The sequence below is a fragment of the Tiliqua scincoides genome, chromosome 11 (genome assembly GCF_035046505.1).
Source record: "Tiliqua scincoides isolate rTilSci1 chromosome 11, rTilSci1.hap2, whole genome shotgun sequence".
NCBI classification, from domain to species: Eukaryota; Metazoa; Chordata; class Lepidosauria; order Squamata; family Scincidae; genus Tiliqua; species Tiliqua scincoides.
Genome location: NC_089831.1, coordinates 21,163,237 through 21,181,790, shown reverse-complemented (window position 1 = coordinate 21,181,790; position 18,554 = coordinate 21,163,237). Strand labels below are relative to the sequence as shown.

At 46.3% G+C, this 18,554-nt stretch overlaps 1 pseudogene; it reads right to left on the bottom strand.

Annotated features, from left to right (window-relative positions):
- Positions 1-18,434: 18,434 nt before the first annotated feature.
- LOC136662735 (5S ribosomal RNA) lies at positions 18,435-18,554 on the bottom strand (annotated as a pseudogene).

The window sequence follows — 18,554 nt, the reverse complement described above, 5'->3', positions numbered from 1 at the left end:
AGTGATGGGTTGCTGGGTGAAAGATGCTTATGCAACTGTTAGAGTTGCTCCTCCTGGGCAGTGCCTTGGTGCACATTGCCAAGCAAAGAAGCCCTGCTCTACCCACCTGGAAACACTGTGTGGGATGACCTGTTGCCTTGTGGGGTCACGTAGGACCATTTGACTGCTCGCTTGATTAATAGTGTTTTCATTGATTCCATCCTGCTGTTTCCATGCATAGTGTTTATTTGCAGTAATTCTGGTCACAGTTGGCAGCTCCAGTGCAAGAGGGTTAGGTAAGAGCTGGATAACTTTTTGTGAGCAAGTTAATTAGCCAGGAGGATCTTGGATCTCTCCCCAGAGGCGGCCCAGCTCAGTGATGTGGTCTAGGATCATACAGTTGGAAGAGACCTGCAAGACCACTGAGTCCAACCCCTGCCACTGCAGGCTATCCACAAATATAACATCCCTGGTAGACTACCATCCCTGGTATTATGTAATGGGTATAGAGTCCAGCTGAAAGACTTGAGGGGGGTGATTCAACTCTGAGTTTCCACAACTTGAACAGGGTCAGCGGTGATCGAGTTGAGTGCCCAGTTGGGTTGTCTGCAGCTCAGAGCCAGGTAAGGGCTGCATAAAAGCCAGGGGGGCAGGACAATACACCTCTAAATCAGGAGCCTGCTCTAAAAGGAGGGGGGGATCAGTTAAAACCCATTGCAGATTTGTTTAGCATCAATAGAGGCCCATTAAAAACTCAAATGACTTTGTTTCATGTCTTACCAGGGTTGTTGTTGGCAACCTTCAGTCTTGAAAGACTATGGTATCACGCTCTGAATGGTGGTTCTGACACAGCATCTAGTGTGGCTGAAAAGGCCGATTTGGGAGTGACAATCCCTTCCACACTGGGAGCAAGTGCAGTCTGTCCCTGGTCTGTCTCCCTGGCTATGGGCCTTCCTTCTTTGCCTCTTAGCCTCAGACTGTTGGCCAAGTGTCTCTTCAAACTGGGAAAGGCCATGCTGCACAGCCTGCCTCCAAGCGGGCCACTCAGAGGCCAGGGTTTCCCACTTGTTGAGGTCCACTCCTAAGGCCTTCAGATCCCTCATTACCAGGTTACCCTCATTACCAGGGTATGAGGACAAAAAAGATTTCTAGGGCTGCCTTCCAAAGCACACTTACCTGGGAATAAGTCCCACTGAACCTAATTGGACTTGCTTCCTGTATAGGATTTAGGCTGATTGTGTAGCAATCGTACTAGAGTGAGATAAGCCTATTTAGCATGATTTAAAGCAGCCATTTTCAAACACTGTGCATGCCACAGAGGTGTACCATGAATGGTCTGCAGGTGTGTCGCAGAAGTTTGGGGAAGGGTCATTTATTAGTAGGACCATTGAGGGATGTGAGCTCCCCACCAACAACTCGGGGTGCCTTGCCAATTGTCAAAAAACTGATGGTGTGCCTTGACAGTTTGTCTGTGTGCCATGAGACGAAACAGGTTGAACACCACTGATTTAAAGCAAGAGATGGCATAGACAACAGGAATTTCAAATGCATACAAGTGTAGTAATGGATGAGTTCTTTGCTACGAGTCTCTTGACTCTCTGACCTTTCTGGACAGCTCCAGAGACCCCCACATGCCTCTGTCCATGGCCTTGCAGTCTTGGTCAGCGGTCCAGAGCCTCATCCCTAATTTGCATCCCATGCTCCGGACTTCTAAAGCTACACTTCAGCTCCACCTTCTGGTTTCCATGCTCACAGAAGTGAGGTGAGAGACGGGATAGCGGGAAGCAGGAGAGTTCAGAAGTGCCCTTGCATATGGGAGGCCACGGTGGCCCATTCCCAAGATCGGTCCTCTCGCCTGGTGGAGTCCAGGGAGTCGTGATGTTCAGCCCACCAAGAGAGAAGAGTTGGAGGAGCCCTTGGGAAGAGGTTGACTGTCCACTGAACTGAGTGAGAAAGAGGGAGCTCAGACTTAAGGAGGGTCACACAAGGGGCTCAGTGCTCCCAAAGGGTGACAGGTGGGGGTGAAGAACAGGCATGGATCAACGTGGCTTTCTGCATCCCAACCATCAATGTCTGAATGATGCCCAGAGCAACTCTTTCTGCAAGGGGCTGATGTGCTGGCCATGAGATTACTTTGCCTTCCGGTGTGATCCTTGCCTGCCTCTCTCCACCACAGCCATGTCCCACCCTGTTCCTTCCCATCTTTTGCCTGGTTTATTTATTTATTTATTTATTTATTGGCTGGGTGGGCTGGGGAGACCATCACCCCTCTGTGTCTGACTGCAACATCCATAGGAGATTCTGCTGCTGCTGCCGCCGCCGCTGCATGAATGGGCAAAGTAGAAACCAGTCCAGGGGGGCATCTGGGAGGCCTGCTTGACTTCGCTTCCCACTTGCGGAGAGAATTGCCCCCCCCCCTGCTTAAGTGGCATAGATTGGTACAGGCCATTAGCAGCCACGGAGGTCCTCCTCTCTGTTACTCTCAGAGGAGGGAGGGGGGTCTGTCATTGCTTCTCCAGACACAAACCCATCAGCCACAGATGCAAAGCCCAAGCTCTGCCTCTTTTTCTCTTGCTCCCTCCCACTGCCCTTTCCCCCTTTCCATTTCTTTCTCTCTCTCTCTCCTCTCTCTCTCTCCCTCCCTGACTCTTTCATTCATTCTTTCTTTCTCTCTTTCTGCTCATGCTACCCCTTGCTGCAGAGAAACAAGCCTCAGTGAAACCCTGGTCTTTCTAAGAAAACAGCCAGAAGGGAGCAGAATGCCTGTATTTATTCATTTTTAATTTTTCTCTCTCTTTTTTTTTTTTTTTGTGGCTTGGAGGAAAGGAAAAGGATTCTTGGGCTGTGTGTTTTTTGCTTGGATGGGAAAAAAAAAAAGCCAAGGGAAGAGGTCTGGAAGACCCGTTGGCATGAGATGCTTTGAATCGTGCCTCTGTTTCCAAGGATTAAAGGATGAATAGGAGCTGCGATGGAGAGAGAAGGCAATTCAAGCAACCAGAATAAGGTATCCCCCTACCCCCCCTTTCTCTGTTGCTTGTGCTGAGCCAGACAGAGTTCCTTTATGCCCAAGGAATTGGTCTGTGGGGTAAGGCGAGGGGGACCAGGCTTGACTGGAAGACTTTTGCAAGGAGATGAGGAGTCTCCAAGAGCCCACCTTGGGGGAGAGGGCAGCAAAGGGTGTTCGGAGGGGAGCTGCTGCAGGGGTCAGCCAGGGTGGGGGAAAGCGCTTGGGCATCTGCCATGGCAGGCGGAGTGGGGGGGGGGAAGTGACCAGTGCCCCTATGGTTTGGCTTCCAACCTTTCCATTTCGTCTTCCTAGCTACATGTCTCTGGTTTCCATCCACCTCGCCTGCCTCCTATTTGACATCAAGGATTCTTTTTTTTTTGTTCTTTTGCTGATCACCCCAAGCAAAAATAAAGAGATGCCTCTCTGAAAGCAACCATTGTAGCTGTGCAGTGGACAAAGCCCTGCAGCCCTCCCCCTCCCCTCTGCCCCACCACACACACTTGGAGCTGTAAATACATCTTCATGGCCAAAGAGAAGAGGATGCAGAACAGTCCAGAGAATCTCGCTCTTTTCTTTGACTTGCCTCCTTTGGAATGCATGAATGTGGTATCCTTGTTGGCTTTTGCTATATACAGCCAACTTCTGCACAGGCTTAAAAGGGAGCCTTCTTGGAGGAAGGAGGTCTGGGGCAAAGGGTGAGGGAGGTGGATGGATTCAAGGCTGATGTTAGGAGGGGACGACGACACACAAGTCCAGTGGAGCTCTTCCTGTAAAGAAGACCTGTTTTATGCTGGCCTCTCTGGGGGTGGGGGGTTGCTTCCACTTGGAATTCACATTTCCAAAAGAGGAGAAAGAGCCCTTTGAAAACTGAACACAAAAATTGGGGTGGATTTGCATATAGGGCTGGTTCATGTTTGAGGGAAACTCTTAGCTGTCCCTTTCATTATCCTCTTAGCCACCATTGAGGCTTCTGTCTGTGTAACTCCTTGCCATGATCACTCTTCATCTAAACTCCTAAATACAAATACATTCAGTGTCTTCCAAGCTGCTCAGAAAAGTAAGGCTACAATGTGCGTGCGTGTGTGTGTGTGTGTGTGTGTGTGTGTGTGTGTGTGTGAGTGAGTGAACTTGCTTAAGGACCAATTTTGATGACCTGTGGAGAGATGTCATCTCCTTACACCAATTGGCTGCGATCGCCAGGAGTGTGACCCTCGTGTACTTTCACCTTACACGTGAACTTAATTGCACTCTGCTTGGTGATTAGCACAGAGGCATCTGTGTGAGTTTTGCTTGGATCTGTAGTTTGTTGAGATTGACAGATGTAGGAATTTTTTGGGGGGGAGTGGTGCCCCCCCCTCCAGTTTTCAATTTGGTCTTTAAGAGACATGGCTGTGGAATAGTGAAAATCTGGATCATATGCCGGCATGGGCATATTGTCACACTTGTATCAGTGCAATGAGAGTGAGGCATGGATTTGAAATTCAGGTTGCAGGAGAATCAGAGGGGCCTGACTGGCCCAGACATAGCCAGTGGGTGATGTCCGCCACACCACCTCCACCCCTCCAAAAAACAGGAGAAATAATGCCACTTAAAATTCTGCCCCTTATCTGCCCAGCTTCGATAGGCATGAGGAAATATGCAAGCTTTGGCATTTCACAGGGTTTTTCATTCTGCAGAATCTTAACCACTTCCAAGTTATTTCAAGAAGGGAAAAGTCTTTTAGTAAAGACTGAATATGAGCTAAGAGAGCAAGCCAACACAAAGGTCCTAAACAGGTGGGGGGAAAATACAATTATAGGGAAAAATAAACAAATTTCCTTGAATTTCCCCTTCCCTTGGAATTGGAGGTTCCAAGTCTCCCCCCCCACACACACACACTTCTGGATTTTGTTTATCTTAGAGCGTTTCCCTTTATCTTAAATTAGGCATGGTTAGAAAGAAGATTGGGACCTAGTGCTGTATTGCAGGGTGATTTACAATAGTGCAGCAGAAGTTTCTGACTCCCAATTGTTGAACAAGAGGCAAACTATCTCAGTGTTCCTCAGTGTTCCCCAGCTGTAAAATGGGGCTGCATGCTTAAAAGTGCTGACCTGGCTCCTAATCATTAGAAGTTTTAACAAAAATTATCTGCCAGGCTTGACCTGGTGCTAATCATTTCTCTCTAAGCCTTGGTGTTCCTCGCCTGTAAAATAGGAGTATTGATTGCCTAGTTTTTGCTGCAGTTTTGCTGGCCAGATTTGTCCTCAGATCCGGGATCTGCACTAAATTGAGTGTAGATTTGTCCTATAAAGTGCAGACTGTATATGCAGCGTATGGCTTATGGGTTGCAGAAAGCTCCACACCCCATCTGCCATTTTTTAATCTGCCTCCTTCATCAAGCCTCTCCCATGCAACTGACTCTGGTTGGTGAACTGGAGGGTTATAATAAAAAAATTAAAAAGAAAAAAAAGCCGACAGAAGATTCCACCAGCCTTAAGTTTGCTCATCTCTGTTTTCAGTCAGTAGCTATTGACATAGAGTAGACATGGAGTAGACATTGAGTAAAATGTAACACGATATGTACCCATTTGGTACTTGGGTAACAAGTACTGTAACAGCTTCCTAAAGCCTATTGTTGCAGCAAAACGGAGCCTGGTGAAGTTGTTCAGACAGTGTGCTGTCCAGGCCTTTTGCAACAAGAATATTCATCTCTATGTTGGGGAAAATGCTGGAGTGGGCTATGAACAGAGTACATGTGTGCGAATAAAGCTCAGGCGGTGACAGCCTCCCCGAATAATAAGAATCTCCAACAAAATGCAGCAACCCCTCTAGCATAGCCTGGGTGACTGGAATAATGAGCAACATAATAGCAACCCTCCTGAGAACCAGTCTCCTGGTCGCTCAGAAATGAATATTGGCTGATGTGACTTGAGGAAACCGCTGGTAGCTTAAGTCCATAGGTTCGGCAGACACTTGTTCTCTGTTCCGGTGAATTCCGGTGATGTTGGCTACCCTGTGACTTCCATCTGGGAAGCTATCTTAAGAGCATCCTTCTGCACTGCTCAGGAGGCATTTGTTTGGCCAAAGTATGGCTGCTGGATGATTCAGGATGACCCCCTTGGTTAGGCACGTGACTAGCCCGGAGTAGACTCTAAACTTTATTGATTGAGCTTGCATATCATTTCTGGATCAGAGTTAACATGACTTCCTGTGCAGCAAATCATCATTCATGGCTTGGTCCATCCACTTGACCTCCCAGCCCAACATTTAGCCTTCCCCTTTGGGGTCTTCCACAACATATATCCCTTGGTTCAACCCCAAACTGAATCTGCTTATGGGCCCCACAGCGTCTGCTCCTTATTCTGCAATAACTTAGGAGGTGCAGCTTGGGTTGTTTTGAGAACTTGTTGCAGAAATGTAGCAGGGCTCCAGTCAGAGCTGCACACAAATCTAGAAAAGGAACCACAATCATGCATTTCACAGAACTGGGAGGTTCCTGCCTGTGCAAAATGTGTAAAAATACTGAGTGCGTTTCCAAGTTTTCTTCGTAAATTTAGTGACGTTAAATTTACCAAGAGAGGTTTTGCACGTATACTGCGTGTATTGCCAGATTTTGTCCAAAGCAGAGTGCCAGGCAAGATTGGGGGGCTCCTGCTTGACTGAGCCTGTTCTGTGCACCTCTAACAGGGTGCAATACAGAGACTTGTGTTACGCCAAAGGCTTTTTATGAAAACTGCTTCAAAGTAAGGACATTCCTGGAAATGGGGAACACTTAAACCAATACAGCCTTCATACAAGTGTTCTTTATTAAACCCAACCTATCAAGAAATAGCTTGTATTTGACAGTCCAAGAGAAACACCAGTCCAAGACATTTGGGGGGGGGGGGAATTGGTTTCATAACTTTCAATGGTGCCCCATTTTAATGGTGTCATCTGAGGCAACAATTTCTCTTTTATATAAGAAGAATCCTGCTGGATCAGGCCAAAGGCCCATCTAGACCAGCTTCCTATATCTCACAGTGGCCCACCAAACGTCTCAGGGAGCACACAAGACAACAAGATACCCGCATCCTGTTGTCGCTCCCTTACACCTGGCATTCAGAGACAGCCTACTTCTAAAACCCAGAGGTTGCATGTACTCATCGTGGCTTGTAACCTGTGGTGGACTTTCCCCCCATCCCCTTTGAAAGGCATCTGGGCCAGACTCCATCATCACATCTTGCAGCAAGGAGTTCCACAGATTAATTATACCTTTCATCATCATGATAGGATTGTCCCTGCCAGGAGGCTGTTTGCAGATACTTGGTCAAGCAGTGTACAAATTCTCTGTGAACAGGATGCCCTCTACTAGCAATCAGAGTGGTTAAGCAGTAGTTAAAAACGGGGGTTTAATCTACTGTTACATTGCATGCAGGGGAGAAATGGGTATTCTAACTAGTGGGAGGTAATGATTGTGGATCCATTCATGCAGAATGCAAAGGGTATGATCTTGAATAAGATCCACATATGTCATCAACTGTGCTACTTCTCCCCCACCCCCAGTCCTTCCTGGCAAACTTTTTTCCAGACTATAGCCCTGTCCTCCCCTGCCATCTTCGTAGACATGTGTGCTACTGTGTCCACAATTATGATTTATGTCAGATAAATGCTGCAAAATGCTGCAGTTGGCATAATGACCAATGAAAGCTCACCGGAAGGAGAGAGGATGCAATTATAGAGCAATAGATCAGCGAGAATAGTTGGGGGGGGGGGAGAGAGAGATTTCCCTCATTGCATTTTTGGGAAGTGGTTTGTTTCCAAAAAGAGGAACTAGGCAGACTTCTTATCTCCACCTCCCCATCATGTCACTTCTCTGGATTGCCATTCAGTGGCCCTGAAGGAACCACCTCCAAGACTTTGAGGAGTCCAAGACAGGCCTGGTCTACAAATAAGGTGGTAGAATCCTGAGGTGGTAGAGTGAATTGTACTGCTTCTGGCTTCATTCAGTGGGAGTCATTTATGAATGTTTTCCCTTTTAAGCCATTTCTGCCCAACGTTGCATATACGCAACAGGGAACAAATGTGAACACCTGTGCGCTGGGCAGAAATGGGTTAAAAAGAAAATCTTCCCTGTGAGGGGAAAAAATGAAGCTTTTTACAGGAAAAAAGTTTTGTGACTATTTTCTCCTTGCACATACAAGCATGTAAAAATGTGGTTTCCCCACTTCTGAAGTCAGAAATGGTATCATTCATTTGGAACTTCACCACCTCATTCTTCTGCATAGAGCAGGCCAAAGACGAGTGAAATGTCCTCCCTCTACATAGATGTTTACAGTTTTGTCCACCCTGAAAGTCTGTTGGCCAAAGACGTTGGAACGTCCTTGTTGGATCAGATCAAGGGCTACATAGTCCAACACTGTTCCCAACAATGGCCAGTCATGTCATCTAGAAGCAGAATGAGGTGATGATGATAGACATGTTCTATTGTTTGCTCCAATGCCTGTTATTCAGAGGTACACTGCTACTGGGCAGTACATGATAGCATTTAGCAATCAGGCTGGTGTAGTGGCTCTCATGTTGGGCTTAGACCTGAAAGATTCAGGTTCAAATCTCTGCTCAGCCACGAAGCTTCCTGGGTGACCTTGGGCCAGTCACCAACTCTCAGTGTCACCTACCTCACAGGGGTGCTGAGAGAACTAAAGAAGGGAAGGAACCACATCCACTACCCGTAGCTCCTTAGAGAAAGGGTGGTATAAAAATTTGAAAAAGAGTGACTAAGATGATTACTGGGCTGCGGCACCTTCCTTATGAGGAAAGGCTATGGTGTTTGGGCCTCTTCAGCCAAGAAAAGAGACGCCTCAGGGGGGACATGATTGAGACATACAAAATTATGCAGGGGATGGACAGAGTGGATAGAGAGATGCTCTTTAAACTCTCACATCAGAACCAGGGGACGTCCGCTAAAATTGAGTGTTGGGAGAGTTAGGACAGACAAAAGAAAATATTTCTTTACTCAGCTTGTGGTTGGTCTGTGGAACTCCTTGCCGCAGGATGCGGTGATGGCATCTGGCCTGGACGCCTTTAAAAGGGGATTGGACAAGTTTCTGGAGGAAAAATCCATTACGGGTTACAAGCCATGATGTGCATGTGCAACCTCCTGATTTTAGAAACGGGCTATGTCAGAATGCCAGATGCAAGGGAGGGCACCAGGATGAGGTCTCTTGTTATCTGGTGTGCTCCCTGGGGCATTTGGTGGGCCACTGTGAGATACAGGATGCTGGACTAGATGGGCCTATGGCCTGATCCAGCAGGGCTGTTCTTATGTTCATTGATTTGTCTCATTTTTTAAAAGGTGCCTGGGCTAATGGCCGTTGTCACACCTGGTGGTAATAAGTCCTGCCATCTTCAATGTTGAAACTTAACACCATCTTGCCAATTTCAGTTAAATGAACCCAGTTTGATCTGGGTTCAGAGGATTATTTGTTCATAGAGGAACATAAGTTTAAGTTTTTTAAAAAATCCTTTATGTGATTTAATTTCTAGACTTTCCTTTTTTTAAACGGATCTGTAAGGCAAGGCAGGAAGACAGATAATCAGTTCTAGAGAGCAAAAGTCTCAACAACAAGGAAGATCTCTCTGGCCCCTTTGCCCATTCTCCTTCCTCTGTGTCTACAGTGATTTGTGGCTGTTCCACACAGAGGACTGGAATGGCTTCATCTCTGCCTGGAACTGGGTTTCAGAGAAATGAACTGTAACCTGGCATGGAGAATTGGAGGGTTTGGGCCAAGTAAAAGCAGCATGTTCCAAAAATGTGCAAGAATTGCATCCAGCCTTTTGAGGCAATACAGATAGTGGAAATGTCCGTAGAATCAGAGGTTCACTTGCTTGTTTTACCTTGGTCAAACCCAAACCTTCACTGCTGCCCTGTCATCTTGCATTACAGTTTCTGTGAATGGGAGCCAAACAGCTCAATTGGCAGAACCACATGGTGCAGCTCTTGCTGGACTGTACCACTTCAAACTGCAGGTTTTCATGATTGAACAATCACCTGGACAAGAAAAGCAAAAATTGCCTGTATGTCATAATACTCACCATTTGTGTTGCATTTTCTGAGTGTGTGAAATGCTTCACATGTTATTACTTCGTTTACCTTAAAGCAATCCAAGTATTATCCCCATATTGCAGATAGGGAAGACTGAGACTGAGAAGGTGCATCTTGCATCAGGGGGTCTAGTGCTAGTCTCCAAACTGGAGATCACTGCACACTGGGAAAGCATTCCCTGGCACAAAAGGCGCTTACTGTTCTGCCACACTGCTGCGTTTCTGGGCATCGATTCTGGACAACACGATGCTCTGGGCAGATGCTCTGTTGCTCAGATGCTCTGTTGTTCATTGCCCCCAGATTTCCAGGATGTGACTGCCCAGAGAGTCTCGTCATCCAGATCTGGTGGCCAGAGGAGCTGTGGCGCAGCAGAATGGTAAGAGCTGCTCATGAAGGAGAAGGATTCTCCCAAAGCCTGGATACAACCCACAGGCTGGGGTTTGAAGAGACCTGGTCTACTGAATTCATTGCAAAGGCGAGATTTGAACAAGAGAAGTCTTGCTTTGTAGCTTAGCCACCTCTCATATAGAAAATTGACAATTAGAGAGCTTCTCCTTGATGTACTAGTCTGCGTGCAGGGATATTTTTACATGTGAGTCAGAATTCAAACATTCCATTCTGATCTGCACTGAAGCCGTACAGCCCGGCAAGAGCTGCTCCGCATAATTGAGCTGATTGGTTCAGGGATTCTTTAAGTCTCTCTGCTAAGTCCTGTGAACCTGATTTGTGAATTTAACATCTCCCTGTGCTTCTAATATCATGTCCAATAAAGGATTCACCTCATCTCCATTGTGCCAAGCAATGCAGTTTATACCCCTCACTGCATTGGAAACAAGCCCACCTGCTCTCAGGTTTTGTTGGCAACTAAAGATACTGCTTTCTCTCCCAATAGTCAGCTTAATTGTTCTTCCATTGCTCAACCAAGAAAAAAAAGTGTGTGTGTGGGGGGGGGGAGAATAAGCAACAGCAGCAAAATCACCCCAAGGCTACATTCCATGCACCGTGTCCAATTTTGATTTTTTAGCAAGTCTGGGTTTTAAGAAAAAACCACTTCTTTGTAGCAGAATGGAGGGGACTCTGAATCAGAGTTGTAACAGATGTTTGCCAAATACTGGCAATGTGCCCAAATTGTCCACAGAGATGAATGTGAACAATGCAGTCTCCATGCATGGCTGAAATTTGATGACTGGGACACTGGGAAAACTGACATTGGGTGTTTCCAATATGCCAAAAGAAGGGAACTTGGAGAGGCCAAATTTTGACCCTGAAAGTGAGAAATAATAATAATAATAATAATAATAATAATAATAATAATAATAATAATAATACAGGTATTTATATACTGCCCTTCTTGGTCTTTATCCAAGACTTTATTCAAGGCGGTTTACATAGGCAGGCTATTTAAATCCCCGTAGGGATTTTTACAATTGAAAGAAGGTTCTGTCTTTCAAGAACCACAACATTCAGATGTTTCTTTCTGATCTGGTTTCACATTCTGGCCTCCATCCTCCCACGCTCAGAGCAGATGGAATAACTCGGCTCAGCTTGTCAGCTGCTTCAAGGTCGCACGGTGCCGGTGGCCTCGAACTGGCGACCTACGGACGTTATCTTCAGGCAAATGGAGGCACTACCCTCTAGACCTCCTGCCCTTGATCTCCTTCCCTGTCCATCATCATCTTGATTGACACCAATGGTGAAGCATTCAACCCTGAGTTGGGGTCAGGCTGGGTCTATGCTGATGAACATCTCCTGAGGTGACTGAATGGAGACTGTACAATTTCACATTGTGGGGGGCGTGGCGTTTACTAATGTTTTAATTTCCCTCCTGGAAAAGATTCCATGCAAGAGTAGCAGGTGAGGGTGAATCTTACTAGTTACTTCTATGCTGCTGTGCTTGTTTTCTACTTGCAGATTTGTGTATTCATTTGTTTTAATGCAGCGAAGTGTTTTAAAATGTCACTTCTCACACCTGTGGAACCATATCATATGTGAATTCAAGCTATGTCCTGGGTTGAAAAGAATTTCTGATGCACTGGCTACACAGTTGCCTAATCTTGACTGAAGTAAGAAGTAGTTGTGTCAATTGCCGGTGCAACAACTTGAAACTAAAGGCTGATCCACACAACCATCTTGACACCTAGAAAACTGCATGATGCAGGTTTTCCTGACAAGTACAATTTTAGATTGCTGCAGGGGGCATTGCAAGTTTGCGACAGGAGGGGGCACAGTTCAATAGTGGAACCTTTGCTTTGCATGCAGAAGATCCCAGTTTCCATCCCTGGCATCTCCAGGTAGTGGTGAAGAAATCCCTGTCTGAAATCCTGGAGGGTGCCTGCTGGTCTGTGCATGACTGATCAAGTGGTCTACCATGATATAAGGCAGCTTGGTGATAAACCTAGGGTCTTCTGAATGCTCTGCTACTATGCTCTGCCACATTCTGAGGGATTCTGAAAACCAGTCTTGGAGTGGAGGAGCAAGGCAATGTGCTAGGGTTGGAGACCTGGCTGTTGGACCCAGCAGAAAATGGGCCGTGATAGTCAAGAGCAGTGGTCTCCAAACCTTTTGGCCAGAGGGCTGCATCAAATATCTGGCGTGGTTTGAAATTTAAATATAAAATTTAAATAAATAAATTAGAGGTGGAACTTAGATGAATGAATAAATGAATGAATGGGCTCATTCATTCAACCTCTCTGGCCCTCAGAACACCCTCCAGACACAATCAGAGCACAGTTCTGGTCATGTTTAGTTGAGTGGACCAGAGGATTCCAGGGGACAAAAGGTTGGCCGCGGGCTGGGAAGAGGCTTGCTGTGGGCCGCATCTGGCCCCTAGGCCAGGGTTTGGAGACCCCTGGTCAAGAGCAAACACAAGAGGGAGTCTCTCCAGTTGCTCCAACTGGGAACTATCATAGGAGTCCAGAACTATCCAGTGACCCATTTTGAACCATTCTTAGGAGGGCTTCTGGATCGCCTGAGTTCCCTCCTTTAGCCAAAGTAGGCTCATGGGTAACCACCATTCCAGGCAGGTCAAAACAGTGTTGCCTTTACCCATGTGGTTGATCAGTCGGGCTGGGCAGGTCCTTCAAGGGCTTCACTGCCACTCTGATGCCTTCTCCCCCATCCTCGTAGTACATCAGCTGTCCAGGCAGCTATTTTCATTAATAAAAGCGACTTGGAGCGGCAGGATTAATTTAATAATTCATTTAGTGTGTCTGCGGAAGAGTTAGCAATTGTGACAGGCTGTCATTAGCAGCCTTGGCCCATAACCTCACGGAGTTAAGTCTTTTCCCTTCCCCTCCCCCCTCATCAGGTAAAATGAAGGAATGTGAGTAGACATGTCTGGCTGTCGTGATCCACTCAGGGGTCCCTGGAATATACATGGAAAGCATAAGTGCCTGGCTTAGCATTTCATTTCACAGTAATGGCACATTTTGTATGCCCACACAGGGGCATGCGTTTGTGATGGGGTTTTACACCATCGACAGGCTTGCACTGGAACGCATGTCTTGGATGGAGCCAGTTCAAGCCACAGGTGGGGAAACCCTTGGCTGAATGCTTCCCAGGTGAGAGGGACCTCCTTACACATGGAAAATCTGTATGTCAGAGAGGACAATGTTCAGTCCAGATTCCTTCTTGCTATGCTACTTTTCAAGGGGTGGGGGATTGTATTTTCTAACAGCTCAATTCTATCCACACTTTCCTGGGAGTATGCCCCATTGACTCTAATAGAACTTACTTCTGAGTAGGCATGCATAGAATTGGGCTCTCAATGAGAATATATTCAGACATGAATCCTACTCCACCTACTCGGGAACAAAGTGCATGATAGGCTTTACTCCACAATTCTTAAGGTCTGGCTTACCCTTCTTTATCTGGAATATATATGGCAAATACCAGAGGGATGGCCTTTTTGGTAGCGAAACTCAATATCTCCCCCCAGGAAAATGCATCTGCCTCCCTCTTTCACTGGCTTCAAGTGTTTTCCTCCTTCCATCAGGCTTTTGACTGATAGATATAAACACTTCCCTACTCCAGTAAAACTGTTTGTGTCCGTTTTAGGCTGCTGCTCCTACAGTTACTGATTCTGTTTAGATGTTGTTGTTCTATTTAGATGTTGTTTTACTGTTTTGGGCTCTGATGTGTGAGCTATCAGGCTTGTTTTGGAAAGGCATAAAGGTATTGCTGATTTGTCTGTACTGGTGCATATTCTCTGCGGTAGCACTTGTGGGTTCAAAACATGGGAAGGCAAGTCAAAATGATTAATTCCCATAATGCAGATGGGCAAGACTGAGGATGAGAAGGAGTGCCTGGCTTGCCTAAGACCACACAGGATGTAGGGGAGGTAAGATCTGAGCCACAGGCCTTCCTGATTGATAACAGACTCTTTAACACTACACTACACACCTTATGGTGTGCAGGTGTGAACACAGGGATGGCCTCTGTGAATAATTGTTCATCTGCTCTGATGGTGGGGCAGTCCAACCCACACTGCAGACAGGTGTGAATGTTTTGGCAAGCGAATAGCCTCCTGTCAAATGTCTCCAATGGAATGCCCACCCCACAATTAGAGAATACGACTGGTACATCCTTTCCAACTGTGTTGGATGGTCTGTTTCTTTTCTCCTTCAATTCAATTGTGCCAGCTCAAATCTGGGCATCAAGAATGAAGTGAACTGCAACAGTCTTCATAAATGTTTAATAGGTCTGGCCTTGGGCACATCTTAACATGAAGCTCACTGCTTCGGATTTTAATGGTCACTTTCTCAGTGATAGGCCAGGCATCCTTGCAGAAACACAGAGTCCTCAGTTTCCCTTATCAAAATTTTCACCCAGGAGTCTAGTGGGCTGCTCTCTTAGGTTGGCAACCTTCAGTCTCGAAAGACTATGGTATCATGCTCTGAAATGTGGTTCTGGCACAGCATCTAGTGTGGCTGAAAAGGCCAATTTGGGAGTGACAATCCCTTCCACACTGGGAGCAGGTGCAGTCTGTCCCTGGTCTGTCTCCCTGGCTATGGGCCTTCCTTCTTTGCCTCAGACTGTTGGCCAAGTGTCTCTTCAAACTGGGAAAGGCCATGCTGCACAGCCTGCCTCCAAGCGGGCCGCTCAGAGGCCAGGGTTTCCCACCTGTTGAGGTCCACTCCTAAGGCCTTCAGATCCCTCTTGCAGATGTCCTTGTATCGCAGCTGTGGTCTACCTGTAGGGCGCTTTCCTTGCACGAGTTCTCCATAGAGGAGATCCTTTGAGATCCGGCCATCATCCATTCTCACGACATGACTGAGCCAACGCAGGTGTCTCTGTTTCAGCAGTGCATACATGCTAGGGATTCCAGCTCGTTCCAGGACTGTGTTGTTTGGAACTTTGTCCTGCCAGGTGATGCAATTGACTCACCCTTTAACATATTTCCTGAAAGGTTGGATCAGATGACATAGAAAGTCCTGAGGTTTGTGAAACAGCCTGTTGGGTAACAAGGAGGGTTGTGGTGGGGTCACAAGACTTTCAGCTCTTGAAAAATAGAGGTTATATGGAGACCTTTCTTTCTTTCTTTCTTTCTTTCTTTCTTTCTTTCTTTCTTTCTTTCTTTCTTTCTTTCTTTCTTTCTTTCTTTCTTTCTTTCTTTCTTTCTTTCTTTCTTTCTTTCTTTCTTTCTTTCTTTCTTTCTTTCTTTCTTTCTTTCTTTCTTTCTTTCTTTCTTTCTTTCTTTCTTTCTTTCTTTCTTTCTTTCTTTCTTTCTTTCTTTCTTTCTTTCTTTCTTTCTTTCTTCTTCTTTCTGGAGGCCCAAGGTGGCTGAAGCAACAAAAAATTAGAACAATTAAACCATGGTTCTCAAACTTTGTAGACTGTAGCTTCCTGACCGACTGGGGCCAATCGGCCGCAGCTCCCTATTAGGGCTACATCCCTTACATTAAGTCCTTATACAAACCTGCCACCCTATACAATGTATAGGATTGTAGCCCTAATAGGGAGCTGCGGCCGATGGCCCAGTCGGTCAAGGAAGCCGCCAGTCTAAAAAAGTTTGAGAACCACTGAATTAAACAATAGTCAGTTTAAAACATAACAAAATCACAACATCAGCATAAAGAAAAGGGAGGCATTTCTGCATCAGTAGAAAGTGCAACCCCAAAAGACAAAAAAACCTGAGAGAATAAGTGGGTTTTCAGCTGCTGTCAGGATGCTAGCAGAGAAGGGTTTGTCCTGATCTTTAAAGGTAAGGAGTTCCACATGCCCTCTCTTGTGTTCCCACCAGCCAAACCTCTGCAGAATACACAAGCTGACTTCAAGGGACCAGCCATCTATAGGAGGGGAGAGGCAGTTCTTCAGACATGTTGATTCTAAACCAGGATTGAATTTGGAATCTTCTGAGTAAAGGAAAGGTGCTGAACTATAGCCCTTCCCTGAATTTTTGTAAGGGAATAGCACTTTTCATCCCAGTTGTCCAGAATGTGTAAGAAGGAATCCGTCTCTGAGAACCAGGAAGCCCTACAATGATTGACAGCCCAATCCTATGCATGTCTACTCAGAAGTAAGCCCCATTAGAGTGGATGGGATTTACTCCCAGGAAAGTGTGGGTAGGATTGGGCTGTGATGTTGGCTCTGTTTCAGCAAAGAATCCCTGGGCCATCCCTTACAGGTGAAGATGTTTATTGGGGCACAACTTTTTGCGAGAGATCTTTGGGATCGAGAGTAGTTGGCTCCAGAGCACAGAGGCTTGTGCCAAAATAAAGGCATTTGATTTTTAAGGCACCAAGGACTCTGTGTCATTTCTGAGGATGACTCACTTACATGACTCCTCCTCTGGGCTGCATCTGTGTGACTGCAAGTGAGAGGGAATGCACGTGTCAGTATGTATCTGGGTGCTGCTGGGCATATAACAGATTCCCAGGCTGCCCTTGTGCCAATGTGCTGAGGGCAGAAGATGCCAAGGATGTGCTGCGCAAGGCATAAGAGGGCTGTTGTCTCAAAGAAGCTAGCTCTGGCCTCTTGGCTGAAAAACCAAACTTGACAGCTTTGCGGGGCCTGGTTGCCTCGCCCAGGGCTGGGCTATAAATACCCACCTGGCACTCGGATGCTGCAGCTTCAGTCTTAGATTTTTCCTTTACCCTCTTCCCCCCCCCATCAGCCTTTTTTCGCTGGCAAATGTCAAAGCCTAAAAGAAGCCATCCAAAGCCTTAAGTTATGCAAAAGGCAGGTGATCCTGTTGGAGCCAAGGCTAAAAATATGGGGATGACTCAATGCGTTGCAGCAGATGGAGCCAGCTACTTTTGGAACTGGGAAGAAGAGAAAGCATCATTCCAGAGAGAGAGTGACCTCAGCCGGCACCCGGTGACCTGACTGGGCAGGGGGTCATTTTGCACAAAATATTCACAGGAACAATGTTGGAAAGGAAAGGAAGAGTAGAAAAGACAACAGTGCCAGTCTGATGTGATAGCGAATGACTCGGTCAGAAAATGCAGAGTTTTAGAGGATTGCCGGCAAGAAACACACACACAGGAGGGAAGATTTGGAACCCGTAGCTCTGCAGAATTCAGACATATATAGGGGAGAAAGGAGAGGGGTGTGATTGGTCTACTTCCTGCTGATATCATGCAGCCCTGAACCCTGTTGAGCGTTGTGAGTGCCTCTTCCTAATGCCTCTACATAGATGAAGGAAGCAGGAATTGGTCAGGTGAAAGGTCCCAGATGGAAAAGTCATAGATTCCACCAACTGGCTTTGCGATGGTCTGTCTGGGCTTTGTGATAGTCCTTGCCTATGCCCATGAAGTGATTCAGGACTCTTACAGACACCTGGATATGATGGTACAGGTAGATTACTCCTTATCCAGACATCCTAAATTCACACACTTCTGAAAGTTTTGCCCAAGACTTTGTGATTAAACTTGCAGTAGTGTGGATAGTAGAAAGTCTTGTACTCATTTCCACATATGGTGCAGGTACAGGCTGTAAATTCTGTTCTCTGCTCTGTGGTGTGGGCCTGTACAAATGGTTGGCAACCTTCAGTCTCAAAAGACTATGGTATAAGTGAACATCTGAAGGTCGCCAGTTCGAGGCCGCAGGCACCGTGAACGGCGAGACCTTGAAGCAGCTGACAAGCCTAGCCGAGTTATGCCGAGTTATTCCACCTGCTCTTTGGCCGCTGTCAGCCTGTGTGGGAGGAAAATGGAGGCCAGAATGCGATACCAGATCATTAAAGATCCATCTGAAATGTTGTGGTTCTTGAAAGACAGAACCTTCTTCAATTGAAAAAAACCCTATTGGGATTTAGTATAGCCTGCCTATGTAAACCGCCTTGAATTAAAGTCTGAGGAGAAATCTGACAACCAAGAAAGGCGGTATAGAAATACCTGTATTATTATTATTATTATTATTATTATTATTATTATTATTATTATTATAAGCCTACAGCACCCGGTATTCCCAAGTGGTCTCCCATCTAAGTACTAACCAGGCCTGACCCTGCTTAGCTTCCGAGATCAGACAAGATCGGGCATGTGCAGGGTAACAGTTGCTGCATTG